Source organism: Lolium rigidum, chromosome 3 (genome assembly GCF_022539505.1).
Source record: "Lolium rigidum isolate FL_2022 chromosome 3, APGP_CSIRO_Lrig_0.1, whole genome shotgun sequence".
Lineage (NCBI taxonomy): Eukaryota > Viridiplantae > Streptophyta > Magnoliopsida > Poales > Poaceae > Lolium > Lolium rigidum.
In genome coordinates, this window is record NC_061510.1 from 230,145,798 (window position 1) to 230,163,234 (window position 17,437).

The window sequence follows — 17,437 nt, forward strand, 5'->3', positions numbered from 1 at the left end:
AATCGTATTTCCACCTCTTGTACATCAACGGATGCGCTTACCGTAGCGGTTGTATCTTGCGGAGCAACTTGAGGGTGGGGATCCCACTCTAATTCCCCACGGTTATGCTGTGCATACCGTAGCAGTTGCGGCTTGCGGAACAACTTGAGTGTGGGGATCCCACTCTAATTCCCCACGGTAATGTGGTCTATGATGGGTTGCAGCTACCGGTGAAGGAGTTTGGTTCACGAGTCCCAGACTATCATCGTGGTCGGGGTCCATCCTTAAATGGTGTAAGAGGACCGGCGAGGACCCAGGGTCGGGGTTTGCAACAACGGGTGGGTGTGCGAGGTAGCGGAGGAATATGATTGGCTATGACCTTATACCGGGCCTCACACCATAGGAAGTGTGGACGGGAAAGCTGCCCGGTTGGCACCAAGGATAAGATCTCTTATGGGTAAAGCAACACACCTCTGCAGAGTGTAAAGAACCATGACCTGTCACTCCCTGTTACGGGATTTGGAACTGCGAACGCCGCCGGAAAGGAACTCCATGAAGTTCTAGTAAACCGGTGAAGGCTGACGGACATAGTTCTTCGAAATAAAAGCAACCTCTTGAAGAAATGTTTATCAAAACCTGCATTGGTATTAGACTTTTTGGTCTAGTATTGTAGCTAGTGCATTAAACACCTCTTTTCTATAATGAACTTGTTGAGTACGCTCGTACTCATACCACTCTTAAATCCCCTGCTTAGATTGTCTGAACCATCTGGAGGAGGACAACGACAACCCTGAAGGAGCCGACATCATCGGCTATGAAGAACCAGACCTCTCTGGAGGTATCGAAGGCGTAGACTACCTTATAGTCTACGGAACCGGGGAGGGTTCCGGAGGAGAACAAGCTTAGACCGATAAGTAGTAGTAGTATCCGAGCAGTACGAACTTCTAGTACTTAACTGCTCGTTGGAATAAATGTATCACCTAGTAAGACTTTTATATTGTAAGTTAAGATGGGTTCGCCTCGAACCCAGGAGTATCCCTCTTAGGACCCAAGAGGAGCTCCGAGAAGATATGTACACTATGCTTGTAATAATAAATGAATGAGTTATGGACCTGCTATGTTCTGTTGTACTACTCTGAGGGATGTAATATTTGCGGAATGGTACTTCGTGAATGTTATATCAACGACTGGCATACTACAACATGCAGTGGTATGCAGGGTCACCGCAATGAGTCTCTGAAGGAATTCACCGACGCCATCGCAGAGCCGCGGAAACAGTTGGAGGAGGAGACCCGGTTGCAGAAAGAGGCGCAAGCCTGGAACACCACCCTCACCACGAACCAGGCTGAATATGACCGGTTGGTCATTCAGGCTGATGCGCTGGCCTTTAGTAAGCTTATTTCTCTCTTCTTTTTGCTTAAAAGCCTTTTCTTTCCGGCAGTATGTTCTTAAACCAGTTCCTTCTTTCTTCCTTTTCTTTCTCCGCAGAGCTCTTCCCGGATTTGCAGCCGCACGCGTTTAAGAAGGTGGTAGAGCGCAGGGCTGAGCAAGCTCTTAGCAACCCTGATGCGCCCTGGGGCGCTTATGACCACCTTGTCGCGCTTGCCACCAGGATCTCCCACATGCGAGCTATGGACCGGCATCTGGTTGAGGTGCCGGAAAGGGCCATGCAGATCTTCAAGGTGCTATGGCCTGGGGAAGCTATTCCGGCAAACCTAACGCTCCTCTCTGATCGCCTCAAGGACGCCTGCAGAAGATCCCATGAGTGGAAATGCTCATCGGCCCGTGCCGGAGCTAATGCAGCGCTACGCGTTGCCTGCTCCTGGCACGAGGACCTGGACCTCGACGCCCTCCACAGCCTTCGCGGCGATGCACCTACTGATAAGGATCCGGCCTTAACTGCCAAGCGCCAAGACCGCGCGTACCGGATCGCTGAATTCGCCCGCATTGGCACCTTTATCCCTCCTCCTGCCGACATCAAGGACGAAGTCTCTGATGACGAGGAAGAAGGTTCCGGTGAGGATGAGGAGGAGGATGCGGGAGAAGGTGATGCGCCTCCAGAGCAGGCTCCGGAAGCTCCTGAAGCTGGCCCTCAGCCCCCAGTTGCCTGAATACTCCTCATTATGTGTTTGCCATATCTGTTGCTTCAAAACAATGTCCGTTAAATTCTACACCGGTATGCCGGGGTGTCTGATGTAAGATAATACTCTGCAGTTCTTTTGGTTGTGCTACAACTTATTATGCCGGTATCTTGTATACCGGTAACCTATTAAGTTATGTTGATGCGCTACTTTATCAATTTGCCTTTACTGTTTTGCTTTGATCTTGCACTATGAAGATTCCGGAATTGTTTCGGCATCCAACCTGATGCACACTTGGTTCTTCTGCTTTTGCTTTGCCTACCTCTCTGGGTTTTTTGGCGTATGAGTCACAAAGTTCTTTTGCCAAGCAAGCACTTTCTTGAACTTAGAAATAACTCGAAATTTTTCACAAAAAACCGGCATAACCGGGGTTAGTCAAGCTTTCTTCGGATTGTTTGTTCTCAACCTCTCTTTACGTGTTTCACGTGCTTGGATCCTTCCAATTTATCTTGCTTGCCATGAAGCTGGGTTTTGGACAGCAGCAAAGTCGAAGAATCCGGTAGGTTTAGCACGCTACTATACCGGAAAAAGAAGACATCCAACAACCAACCGGTATACTAAAAAAATAAACATGTTGCATGCAATTCCGGTAGAGGCAGTCCCCAAGATTCATTCGAGGTGCCGGCATCTTTTATTCATAATGACTAAGGTACAAAAAAGGAACTCCTTACAGCACATCTTCCGGAATAGAAAGGACGCAACAAAGCTATGTTCCATGGGCGCTTGGTGTCCTCTCCTAAGCTGTCCGTCTTTCCCTTCTTCGATTCCCGTGCATCGATCAAGTAGTAGGCATCATTGTGTAGAACCTTGCTCACAATGAAAGGTCCTTCCCACGGAGGTGAGAGTTTGTGACGCCCCTCAGTGCGCTGCACTAAGCGTAGCACCAGGTCCTGCTGTAGGTATACTTTATGGGTATATCAACGGCAAGGCCTAGATCCGGCAAGCCCGGGTGGCCCATAGACGGTGATGTGGCATGGGGCCCATCGGGCGGCCCAGTTGCTGTAGATCCTGAAGGATGAAGTCCAGCCCAGGAACAGGAAGTCGGATCCCAACCGACCTACGAAGGAGGCCGGATCCGTGAAGGCCCATGAAGTATCCGGATCCAGCACGGTCCTGATGGAAGGCGGATCCTTGACGTACACTGCAAGATATTGTACCGTAGTTAGGCAACTTGTATTCCGGCTAGGACTCTCCATGTAAACCCTACATCCGTGCGCCTTTATAAGCCGGATCCCGTAAGCCCTGGAGGCACGATCACGAGAACAACCACAACTCATTGTAACAACGCGAATGCGCCCAGATAATTCCAGACAAGCAGCAGTAGGCCCTCTCATCATGCAGGTGTTCCGAAGCTGGGTAAATCGCGTACCACCGTCCCATGTGCACTCCGCCCTATGGCCCCTACTTCCTCTCCCCCTCGCGAGGATCCCTCCTCCGAGGCACCGTCGATTAGGCAACGACAGTTGGGGCCCACCGTGGGGCCAGCGGCGTCTGGAGGCCGGAACCGGGAGGGTTCCGCCATGGGAAGGTATGATGACACCATCGCTGGGGGCGTGTCCTCTACGCCGGGAACCTTCCGATCGTCCCTCCAGATGAGTGATGGATTCCAGCTAAGACTAACCACATCAAGCTCTCCATCGTCCCAGTTGGCGGCATACACATCTTCATCGGGGAAACCGTCAATTCCGACGGAAACGCTCTGGTCAGTAGCACTGACGCAACCGCCGCTGAGCAGGACGCAGTCGCGAAGATCCGATCTGAGATGCAGGAACTTCCTAAGAAAGATTCCGCCTTAGATCTGGAAAAAACAAAGCCCACCCAATCCGCCCCTGAGCAGGAAACAAAGGTGGAAGACCAATGCAGATCCGCCTGGGTCTCCCAGGTGTTGGAAAAGCAAAGGTGTCACTTCGTGCATTACCTCGCACATACCGCTGGAACCGCTCCTCCTCCGGAAGACGCAGCACCCATGCAGGTTGATGATGCCGGAACCGACGATGCCCCGGAACAGCACGAGGCTGCCGGAGATAGCAGCGCACCGGATCAGCAAGATGATGCCAGAGAAGAATCAATCCTGGGCAACCTCAGCCCAGTCTCCGATGACGCCTCCTCTATGGAAACAGAAGAGTACAATCGCCTCACGAAGGAATTGGAGGACGAGGAGGCAGCTGAGGCGGAGTCTGCCCCGCCCAAGCAGGTCCTCGCAACTTTGGCGGTGTTGGATCAACGGGAATCAGAGGATGAGCAAACTCACTCCGATCCACAACCATCCCATGCAGGATCTCCGCTATCGCGGGAACGTCCGCATAAGGAAGTCCTGTCCCCAGAAGAATTGGTTGAGCAGGCAGGCATGGATGCAATCACACACTCGGATATCCTCAACAAACCCATAACTCCCGAAGACGCAGCAAATGCGGAAGCTCTAGAAGCCAAAAGACAGGAGATGCTGGCCACAGCCAAAAAATTCGCATCCACAGCAGCAGCAATGCTAGACGAGAGGAAGGAGGCCGCGAACTTCGTGGATAATTTTCTCCAGCGAGAACATCAGGTGGATGAGTTACTGGCAAAAGTAAAGCAACTCCGGAAGCATTGGGAAGACAAGATCACCGAGGCTCAATAGGAAGCTGATAGAATCAGGCGAGAAGATGTAGCTCCCCGCAAGATCACCTTCGCAACTCCCACCGAGCAACAGCCGTTCGCCACTCCAAAGGATAACATGAAGAAGGCTGCGGAGATCTTGAAAAAGAAGGACGAGGAGATTGATATCGACTACGTCCGTACGCTCGTTGCTTCAGCAATGTAGCAGCAGAGCAAGGCAGATACTTCGCGCAGGTTGGAATCCAACCCGGAACATTGCATCTCTACCGCGCAGAAGGACGCCTACGACAATCGCCATCGCGATGATGAATCGCGAACCGGATCCTCGGAACGCGGAAGAAAAACTAGAGAACACCCAAATCCAATCCCTGTGCCATCAAAGACGCTTCCGTCAGATCCAAAAAAGGGAAAGGATGCGAAGTACACTGGTAAGGACAAGTACCGTAATCACTCACCTCCACCCAACGGATACCCGCGTCCCCCACTCCCTCGCCGTCGTAGTCCAGCCGGAAACACCAGACCCCATGGGCCTGGTGGAATCAATATCTGCGACAACGTGCCTCCTCCAAGGAGTGGGAACAGGGAGCGTACGCCGGAACCCCACCGAAGCCGGAACATTGATCGTGAGCCCGAGCCTAGGAGGAGTCGGAACGAGGAGCGTGACCCGGAGCCTCGCAGAAGCCGGAACGGCGAAGGCAGCCAGCACCAAGGTGAAGGTAGCCATCGAAGCCGGAGTCAGCATCGTGAAGGGCGGGGAGAGTCAGAAGGCGGAAGCAAAAGGTCGCATCGCCCCCCTCGCAGGTCTCCCTCGCCACCACCTAGCGGTGGAGGTGGAGGTGGAGGCGGTGGCCGGAGATCTCGCTCACGCTCAAAATCCCCCCGCAACGGCTCGCGTGATGCGCGGGAACGTCTCAACGAATACAAAACTGACTACATCGGCCCAAAGTGCTTTGGCAGGATGATTCGAGAGGAACCAAAGCCAAGGATGAACCTCAAGTTACCTGGAAACCTGAAGAATTATGATGGCACGGAAAGGCCAGATACCTGGATTGAGCGTTACTATAATGCAGTAACCTTCGCTGGAGGAAACCCTAATATCGCCTGCCGCATGCTTCAGCTGTACCTTGTAGGTCCAGCCTGGATCTGGCTCGGCGACCTCGAGAAGAACTCCATCTTTTGCGGGTTCGACGTGAAGACCGCCTTCAAAAAGCACATCAGAGGTACCTACAAGAGACCTGCCACGACAAGCGACTTAGATGCATGTATACAGAAAAGGGAGAAACATCAAGGAATTTCCTCACACGATGGTTGGCAACCAGGAATGACTGCGAAAACGTTGATAATCGCACAGCCATGCACGCCTTCATAGGTGGATTGCAGAGAGGAGGACTGTTGCGGCACAAGCTCACTTGCTTAGTCAACGCAAATAAACTGACTTTGGATGACATGATCACCATTGCCAGCGATCACACTGCCGCCGATGATGACGCAGGCGGAGATCTCGCAGCTACAGCAATTCCCCTGCATCAGCAGAAGAAGAACCGTGATAGCGGTAACAGCAGCGGCACTAAGCGGAAAAATCCCCCTGATGACCATAAGAGTGGCGGAAAAATCACCATGGCTTTCCAACGTGGAGGTCAAGGAGGCGGAAGAGGCCGCGGTCGCGGAGGTGGAGCCGGCAGGGGCCAGCAGCGTGGTGATGAAGTCACCGCGGCCGGAACCCGCACCCCTCAAACCTATGAAGAGTACAGAGACATGCCATGCCTGGCCCATCTGGATCCGGCTACGGGGAAGTCCATTCACACTAACCGCAACTGCAAATGGGTCAATGATCTCATAAATGACCCGGAAGCAAGATACAAGTGAGCCCGGAAGCACCGCCCACGCGGCAAAGGAGGCAACGGCAAGAACAAGGACAAAGAGGAAGACAGTTCCGAGGTGATGGATGAGGATGATGCTTCGTCGGATCCCAAGGAAGGATCCGCAGCTAAACCCAACCCCTTCGGCAAAAAGAGCGTAGGCGCATACCACACCTTCCTCGGAACCCCAATAGTCTGCGCCAGCAAGTCAGCTTTCCGGATCCTGAACGCCACAGTTCCGGCTGTGCCGCTGTATGTCAGGTGGTCGGAAATTCCGTGCACGTTTGATAGGCAAGATCACCCTACCATCGTGCCGAAAGAGTGCTACGCCTTGGTTGTAAGTCCCCGCATCGACGGCTATGACTTCTCCAAGTGCCTCATGGATGGCGGAGCCAGCTTGAACATTATGTACCTGGAGACTTGATAACGCGTGAAGCACACGTCCATTGGGAACCCCAAGAGGAAGGTGTGATGCGTACAACAGCAAGTTTTCCCTCGGTAAGAAACCAAGGTTATCGAACCAGTAGGAGATGAAGGCCACGTGAAGGTTGTTAGTGAAGGAGTGTAGTGCGGCGCAACACCAGGGATTCCGGCGCCAACGTGGAACCTGCACAACACAATCAAAATACTTTGCCCCAACGTAACTGTGAGGTTGTCAATCTCACCGGCTTGATGTAAACAAAGGATTAAACGTATGGTGTGGAGAATGATGTTTGTTTGCAGAGAACAGCAGAGAACAATGATTGCAGTAGATTGTATTTCAGATGTAAAAGAACGGACCGGGGTCCACAGTTCACTAGTGGTGTCTCTCCAATAAGATAAACTAGCAGGTTTTCCCGCGCATTTGCGCGGCTAGATTTTTGAGATATATATGTTGTGAATTATGTTTTGGCCTTTGTCATTTTCTTTCCTATATGAGTTTTGGCCATTATTTAGCACCATCTGATTGTATATAGTTATGAATAATAATACTACTGTACAAATTAAGATCCAAACTTAAGAACCGTGTTCACACATATTCCCCTCAATGTATATTTTTGGTTTTGGAGTGTGAATTTTCTTTTCATCTTTTGTTTTTTCTAGAACTAAATATAAAATCACTCATATCTAAATAGTGTGTTCTCCTGCCTTATCATTAAGGCTAGATAGTTGTATTATTTTATTGGTGCAATGCATTCTTCTCCATGTACTGATCAAAGTTGAACTAATATTTTCATGTTTGTATCTATGTACGATAAAAACACATCACGAACGTACAGTAATTTTGAAATAAAAAAATATGATGAATCCTTCACCTCCTTAAAGTATACTTTGTTCCCAAAAATAATATTAATTGAATTCTTACCGGACAATATTTTCTGTAGATTCTACAACTTTGAAGTTGCCAAATTAACATTTAGAGTATTTGATGAAAGAGTGGCATGAATTATATCGCGCTTCAAAACTGACGGAAAAACAAATTGAAAGTCGCGTATTGGGTGCAGTCAGTGATACAAATACTTGGGTCAGTTAGGCGTTAAAGCAGGCGTGAGCTCGCACTGCATGCATCACAGTCGACCATGGAAATGAACCATGCTATGGATTTGTACCTGGCTTCTGAGTTGCCATTAATCCATCCGAAGAAGGATCATATCCAGCTAGTATATGTCTTCTTTATGAGTTGCATGAGATGAATCCATCTAGTACGTGTGGCACATGCTCATGAACCTAAACAACTGAGATATTTGGACTATATAATCATCCTTTATACTCTCCTTTCAGGATTTAACAGCTCAACTCTGTCGGTGTAGTACTGGCTCTTGGTGTTGGACTGCCCGAAGACGAAAGTAGGACCAGAGATCACTTTATTGGTCTCGAGGTCCATGACCACTGCGCGGAGTACCTGTAAACCACCGCAGCACTGATACCCCGTTATAGATGTTGTTGCGCTCTGTTGTTGAGCTAGAGTTGAACATCGGTGCAGGCCGAAAAATGATACTCCGGTAATGCTATAATAACTTTGTTGAGATGTGGATGAAAATGAATCTAATCTGTAGATGTTGTCACTTGTCACCAGATCGATATCAAGTTTGTCGTCTAGACCTCGCTACCCAGGAAACACTTCGGCGCGAGATCAATAAAAGGCGTCATCATTGGGGCCTTTCATATCTGAATTGATCGTCTACACTGCGGATGTAGTGGCCTTACAAACCTACAATCGTGTTGGGATTTGATTGCATGAGGTCATAGTTAGCATGTTATCAAAAATACAAATAGGAATGTGAATAATACTTGCAAATGACCTTTTACTCTTTCATAAATTATTATAAATATGCTGGTCTATTTTCTTGATTAGATGTTTTACCTACATATGGTAAACGTAATCATATAACATACAAAATACTATGTAATATAAATTCCAGCTGAGAAATAAAATTCCCTTGCATGGCAGCAATTCCTTTGAAGTTAGCCCGTTTACCAATTTTAGCAGAAACAATTTATCCATTAGACTTGCTGAAATTGTGCCATCTTTACTGTCATAATTTGTTATTATTAAATCGTTGAGAAAATTAAAAGAAGGAATAATTAAGATAACCTTTTGTAGATATATATTACAAAAAATCAGTACCTCGCAGGCTGACATGTTGGTGATATGTGAGTGGTGGTATCTTCCACTGATGCAATAAAACATCATATCATTAAAGGAAATAGCTCACGGGTAGCGTTGTACCTCCGCAGAAAGAACGAATGACGGGGACACGTGGCAACTTCTTTGCTGAAGGTGATTCTTTGCCGCGAATTTTTCTGCTTCTTTGCCGAAGGCCATTCTTTATCGTGAGGTTTTGATGTCTCTGCCAAGGGGCTTATTTCGCCGAGAGTTTTTCCCCAGTTTTAACGTAAGCTCGCTCGGCAAAAAAGTAAGCCTTTGTGTTGCAAAACGACGGCAAAGCAGAGGACCTACGGCAAATAAGGACATATTTCCTGAGGTTATATGCTGCTGCTGACCAGCTTCAAAAATTTATACAATATGTAGCAATGTGCAAAGGATTAGCAATTGTGAACTTTAGTTTAATCAAGTACATGTCGTATAATATAATTATTATATCATCACAACAAACTGAATCCAGCAATGCAGAACAATGTGCAAACCTGAGGAGGAGAGATGAGGAAGGCTAGCGGCATGATACTCCAGGTTATTATTTATCACTACACTGGTTTGATATCTCCGTTCTGAATACAGTTAAATCAGAAAATCAAGTCAGTTGAAGCCATGCACATGGGGTGATCAGCTGATATGTTGTATGCTATGACCAGATCGTAAATATCATGCTTTTCTTAAGTTTCATCTGATCCTATTGGGCATCATAGATCACGCATAAAGCAGCTAACGATCTAAATTCAGATGAACTAATTGCATCCACATGCATCGTGAACTATCACTATAACTGAAGATAGGAACGTGGGTAGTTAAGTTTAATTAAGGAAGTAGAATACCAAACCTGAAGTTCGACGGTGAGGTGATGGAGTTGGTCCGCCGGAGAACCACTGCCATGCCTGACAGCAAATTGAAGGCTGGCCTGCATATGTTATCAGCAGATAATGTATTCGGATTGTTCTTCCCGCAGCCAGCGTCCTTTGTGTGAAGCTTCCCGTCAAATCTGTGATCGAGGTTGTGCGCCGAATTAAAGCCCATGCAACTTTCAAACGCAGGCACATTTGCATGGAGTCTGAACTCCTCGTGGCTAATCCATGGCAGCAGACTTCATATTTTGAGATACGACTTCCGCATAGTCTTGTGGATAATCCATGGCGGCAAACTCCAGGCAGACCACACCATTGGTTTCCACCATCGCCCATCGGTGGCGCTGTGGCTGCAAGCTGAAAAGTTTCCGGTGGGTGGTGTGGTAGTATATGACCATTTACACGCCCCCGTTTGGTATAATCTGAAGCAAATACGACTGATGTGTTAGGGTTGAGGAAGATTGGATATACACGTTTAGGGTTTGCATTGGCCAAATGGATAGAGTTTTTGTTAAGATATACAGATGGAGACGTGGAACATTTTCTTTCATCCGTGCAGTTTCCGGACGGCCGCAAGTTAATCTGGGCTATTGATTTTTTACATGATTATGTTTAGCTAATCTGCACCGTAGGTTGTTTGTTGTTTTAATAATATAACTAGCTGAGTGGCCCGCGCATTTGCGCGGCTAGATTTGTGAGTGAGTTAACATTGTAACTAATATAATTATTATTTTGCATTTGATTCATTTCTTCACTATTTTTCTATTCTTTCATACATTTTACCAAAATGTTTAATATAATATATTTATGAGAACATTTGATCATTCATTTATACATATTAGACCATTAAATATATTAAATGTGTATACTCCTTTTATTTAGTTGTCATGACTTTCTAACAATCTCATTAAATAATAATTTTATACTGGAGTTACATTCTTGTTTGATGGTTAAAGGCTGATATCGAAGAGTTAAATAAGAATTATATATGCTTTAACATAAATGCAATATTTAATATTTAGCATTTCAATAAAAAATTATGGCAATCACTAACACCCGAAAACAACTAAAGGTGTGAGATACATGATTAAACGTGTCATATTATTAGCGACCAATATCAATAAAAAGCATCAATGTTCCGTTTTTCATATTTGTATTTTTAGAGTACTTTAGTTCTTCATCTGCTCTAGTATGGTATTGATGAATATAGATTAAAAAGGGTACATGCACCAGGAAACAGTAATATTTGTTATTATCTGAGCACAAGGAAGTAAATCTATTGGAGAACGAAGAAACAACTCGTCTTGTCCATGGGGCATGGTAGAGATAATCAAGCATGCACGATAGATGCGTCGAACCAGGCAAAAGGTGATATTTTTACACAAAATTAATTATACGAATGAAATAAAGAAATAACGTCCAACTACAACCACTCATATATGAACAACCAAGGGTCTTCGTGGTAGATGATCCTGCACAATGTTAGTGCGGCCGCCCCTCACAACACTCATATATAAATATTACATCGAGGCCGACTATTAATCTATTGAAGATCGCTATAACACAATATACAATCTAGCGAGCACGTTATGCTACTATCGTAGCCAATTCTAGAACACTCCTAGGTGTCACATGAGTATACTCCATAGATGATATTAGGACCTGCAAACATTAATACCAGATGGATTATATGCGACAACTTCATTAATTTTCTAAAAAATTCTTGTTGCAAAGTGTTATAGCTGAGAGCCTCCATAGCTTATTCTTGCCTCTATAACTAATTTAGAAAATTCACGCCTGCAAACCAATTTAAAAAGTAAATTTTATTCTGTGTTGGTTTATTGCCAATCAAGTCAATGTATTTATAAGCTCATATTTCACTTAAATCATGTTAGTTCATACATAATTGATTAAATTAGCAGTATTTTTCAAAGCAAAACATCAGGATGAAAACATAACAAACACATACTTTTTATTTTTGGTCCAGATCTTACCTCGCGATCACTACACCAACTCTTGCAATAGTGGTATAGAGCATCGACCTGAGCCTCATTACCTGTCATAGATGGACATGTCATAATTAATTTAATCCGTGTATAAAACTATATATTGTTTGAAAAATCATCTCATACAACGTAAATCAAGAAGAAAACAAATTAGCAACTCAATCTAGAACATGAATAAATACGTGAAGTTTCAACACATCTATAACGTGAACAAATCTGTAAGGTAGCACCTCCATTTGTAAATACAAGCGCAAGAGATACGATGCCTTTGTGTCGTCCGCTGCCCATAGAGGCCTTTGTGGCCCATAGGCCATAGCTATCGCCCGGTCGAGTGCTCCAGGGTGTCCGGTGCCTGCACCGAGGCGCCACGCTCTGTTATGGTAGTGGTTGCCTTCGACGACCCGAGGAAAGGGATTATATGCATCAGGCATTATAATCAGTCTTTGTTTCAACAGTCCTAGCTGAACGGGCAGGTTCTCTTCCAAACGGCTGAAAAAGAATAGCAGTGCTAGCCCCTTCTGAAACCACCTGAAAGCTAGAAATAAAATCTAAACTAACCATATGCGTCAGATACTCACATGTAGCAGCGAGCAGAGCACCATGCCATGTCGCTGCAGCCCTTGGCCTTAGCTTCAGGGCGACCTCTGATTCGACCCTTGCTCTTAGAGGACATAGCTTCTCCACCGTTCTCTTGTCCAGCAGTCCAGGCAAACATTGAGTCCAAGTGAGTACCAAAACTCTACGATTCTCAGAAGCAGGAGCCCCTGGACCACCTCACCGTTCTTGGCTTCCCTTGGCGTACAAAACCTGGGTCCGTTGAGACCTCGACGCCCCAACTTCTCCAGCGGGTTGCGTACTTGCTTCGATCTACTGGGTATTAGGTATCATAGCAATCTGCAGTTAATTAATCCATCGTCGACGATGTTCAAGGACAAAGAGGATGATCGATCGTTGCGGTCTTTAATTTAGCTAAGTTGATCAAGCAGCGGCCATGGTTTACCTTTTTCCATAACTTATGGATGCCCTCGTGCTAATCCTCAAACGACTGAAACTCGACAGCATAGGTGTTGCACATCCACCAGAGCCCGGCGGTGTCCGGCTGTTGTTGCTGTTGCACCGCCGCCGACCGGGACGATTCGCTTCGAAGATGTTCAAGGCCGAAGAGCATGTACCATTGATCGATCAATCTTTGCGATCGTCGTTTACCTTTTTCCATGCCTTCTGGATGGCCCCGTGCTGCTCCTGGAGCGTCTCAAACTCAACACCACAGGCGTCGCACATCCATCGGAACCCATAGGCCTCCGTCGGTTAGATCCGGATGAGCCATGTGGAGCAGCAGCGATCGCGTGCTGGCGGCCGCAGGAAAGGCGGCGGCATACGAGACGTCGAAACAGATCGTTTAGACGGGTAGACGTGGATAGAAGAAAACTTTATATGCGCATATCCAAATCAACAACCCCGGGCGTATTAGGGATTTAATCTTGTCCGTTGTTGTTAATTCTGCTTATTCCTAGCTAATCTAAACCGTTGTTTGTTTGTTGTTTTAATAATATAACTAGCTGAGTGGCCCGCGCATTTGCGCTGCTAGATTTGTGAGTGAGTTAACATTGTAACTAATATAATTATTATTTTGCATTTGATTCATTTCTTCACTATTTTTCTATTCTTTCATACATTTTACCAAAATGTTTAATATAATATATTTATGAGAACATTTGATCATTCATTTATACATATTAGACCATTAAATATATTAAATGTGTATACTCCTTTTATTTAGTTGTCATGACTTTCTAACAATCTCATTAAATAATAATTTTATACTGGAGTTACATTCTTGTTTGATGGTTAAAGGCTGATATCGAAGAGTTAAATAAGAATTATATATGCTTTAACATAAATGCAATATTTAATATTTAGCATTTCAATAAAAAATTATGGCAATCACTAACACCCGAAAACAACTAAAGGTGTGAGATACATGATTAAACGTGTCATATTATTAGCGACCAATATCAATAAAAAGCATCAATGTTCCGTTTTTCATATTTGTATTTTTAGAGTACTTTAGTTCTTCATCTGCTCTAGTATGGTATTGATGAATATAGATTAAAAAGGGTACATGCACCAGGAAACAGTAATATTTGTTATTATCTGAGCACAAGGAAGTAAATCTATTGGAGAACGAAGAAACAACTCGTCTTGTCCATGGGGCATGGTAGAGATAATCAAGCATGCACGATAGATGCGTCGAACCAGGCAAAAGGTGATATTTTTACACAAAATTAATTATACGAATGAAATAAAGAAATAACGTCCAACTACAACCACTCATATATGAACAACCAAGGGTCTTCGTGGTAGATGATCCTGCACAATGTTAGTGCGGCCGCCCCTCACAACACTCATATATAAATATTACATCGAGGCCGACTATTAATCTATTGAAGATCGCTATAACACAATATACAATCTAGCGAGCACGTTATGCTACTATCGTAGCCAATTCTAGAACACTCCTAGGTGTCACATGAGTATACTCCATAGATGATATTAGGACCTGCAAACATTAATACCAGATGGATTATATGCGACAACTTCATTAATTTTCTAAAAAATTCTTGTTGCAAAGTGTTATAGCTGAGAGCCTCCATAGCTTATTCTTGCCTCTATAACTAATTTAGAAAATTCACGCCTGCAAACCAATTTAAAAAGTAAATTTTATTCTGTGTTGGTTTATTGCCAATCAAGTCAATGTATTTATAAGCTCATATTTCACTTAAATCATGTTAGTTCATACATAATTGATTAAATTAGCAGTATTTTTCAAAGCAAAACATCAGGATGAAAACATAACAAACACATACTTTTTATTTTTGGTCCAGATCTTACCTCGCGATCACTACACCAACTCTTGCAATAGTGGTATAGAGCATCGACCTGAGCCTCATTACCTGTCATAGATGGACATGTCATAATTAATTTAATCCGTGTATAAAACTATATATTGTTTGAAAAATCATCTCATACAACGTAAATCAAGAAGAAAACAAATTAGCAACTCAATCTAGAACATGAATAAATACGTGAAGTTTCAACACATCTATAACGTGAACAAATCTGTAAGGTAGCACCTCCATTTGTAAATACAAGCGCAAGAGATACGATGCCTTTGTGTCGTCCGCTGCCCATAGAGGCCTTTGTGGCCCATAGGCCATAGCTATCGCCCGGTCGAGTGCTCCAGGGTGTCCGGTGCCTGCACCGAGGCGCCACGCTCTGTTATGGTAGTGGTTGCCTTCGACGACCCGAGGAAAGGGATTATATGCATCAGGCATTATAATCAGTCTTTGTTTCAACAGTCCTAGCTGAACGGGCAGGTTCTCTTCCAAACGGCTGAAAAAGAATAGCAGTGCTAGCCCCTTCTGAAACCACCTGAAAGCTAGAAATAAAATCTAAACTAACCATATGCGTCAGATACTCACATGTAGCAGCGAGCAGAGCACCATGCCATGTCGCTGCAGCCCTTGGCCTTAGCTTCAGGGCGACCTCTGATTCGACCCTTGCTCTTAGAGGACATAGCTTCTCCACCGTTCTCTTGTCCAGCAGTCCAGGCAAACATTGAGTCCAAGTGAGTACCAAAACTCTACGATTCTCAGAAGCAGGAGCCCCTGGACCACCTCACCGTTCTTGGCTTCCCTTGGCGTACAAAACCTGGGTCCGTTGAGACCTCGACGCCCCAACTTCTCCAGCGGGTTGCGTACTTGCTTCGATCTACTGGGTATTAGGTATCATAGCAATCTGCAGTTAATTAATCCATCGTCGACGATGTTCAAGGACAAAGAGGATGATCGATCGTTGCGGTCTTTAATTTAGCTAAGTTGATCAAGCAGCGGCCATGGTTTACCTTTTTCCATAACTTATGGATGCCCTCGTGCTAATCCTCAAACGACTGAAACTCGACAGCATAGGTGTTGCACATCCACCAGAGCCCGGCGGCGTCCGGCTGTTGTTGCTGTTGCACCGCCGCCGACCGGGACGATTCGCTTCGAAGATGTTCAAGGCCGAAGAGCATGTACCATTGATCGATCAATCTTTGCGATCGTCGTTTACCTTTTTCCATGCCTTCTGGATGGCCCCGTGCTGCTCCTGGAGCGTCTCAAACTCAACACCACAGGCGTCGCACATCCATCGGAACCCATAGGCCTCCGTCGGTTAGATCCGGATGAGCCATGTGGAGCAGCAGCGATCGCGTGCTGGCGGCCGCAGGAAAGGCGGCGGCATACGAGACGTCGAAACAGATCGTTTAGACGGGTAGACGTGGATAGAAGAAAACTTTATATGCGCATATCCAAATCAACAACCCCGGGCGTATTAGGGATTTAATCTTGTCCGTTGTTGTTAATTCTGCTTATTCCTAGCTAATCTAAACCGTTGTTTGTTTGTTGTTTTAATAATATAACTAGCTGAGTGGCCCGCGCATTTGCGCTGCTAGATTTGTGAGTGAGTTAACATTGTAACTAATATAATTATTATTTTGCATTTGATTCATTTCTTCACTATTTTTCTATTCTTTCATACATTTTACCAAAATGTTTAATATAATATATTTATGAGAACATTTGATCATTCATTTATACATATTAGACCATTAAATATATTAAATGTGTATACTCCTTTTATTTAGTTGTCATGACTTTCTAACAATCTCATTAAATAATAATTTTATACTGGAGTTACATTCTTGTTTGATGGTTAAAGGCTGATATCGAAGAGTTAAATAAGAATTATATATGCTTTAACATAAATGCAATATTTAATATTTAGCATTTCAATAAAAAATTATGGCAATCACTAACACCCGAAAACAACTAAAGGTGTGAGATACATGATTAAACGTGTCATATTATTAGCGACCAATATCAATAAAAAGCATCAATGTTCCGTTTTTCATATTTGTATTTTTAGAGTACTTTAGTTCTTCATCTGCTCTAGTATGGTATTGATGAATATAGATTAAAAAGGGTACATGCACCAGGAAACAGTAATATTTGTTATTATCTGAGCACAAGGAAGTAAATCTATTGGAGAACGAAGAAACAACTCGTCTTGTCCATGGGGCATGGTAGAGATAATCAAGCATGCACGATAGATGCGTCGAACCAGGCAAAAGGTGATATTTTTACACAAAATTAATTATACGAATGAAATAAAGAAATAACGTCCAACTACAACCACTCATATATGAACAACCAAGGGTCTTCGTGGTAGATGATCCTGCACAATGTTAGTGCGGCCGCCCCTCACAACACTCATATATAAATATTACATCGAGGCCGACTATTAATCTATTGAAGAT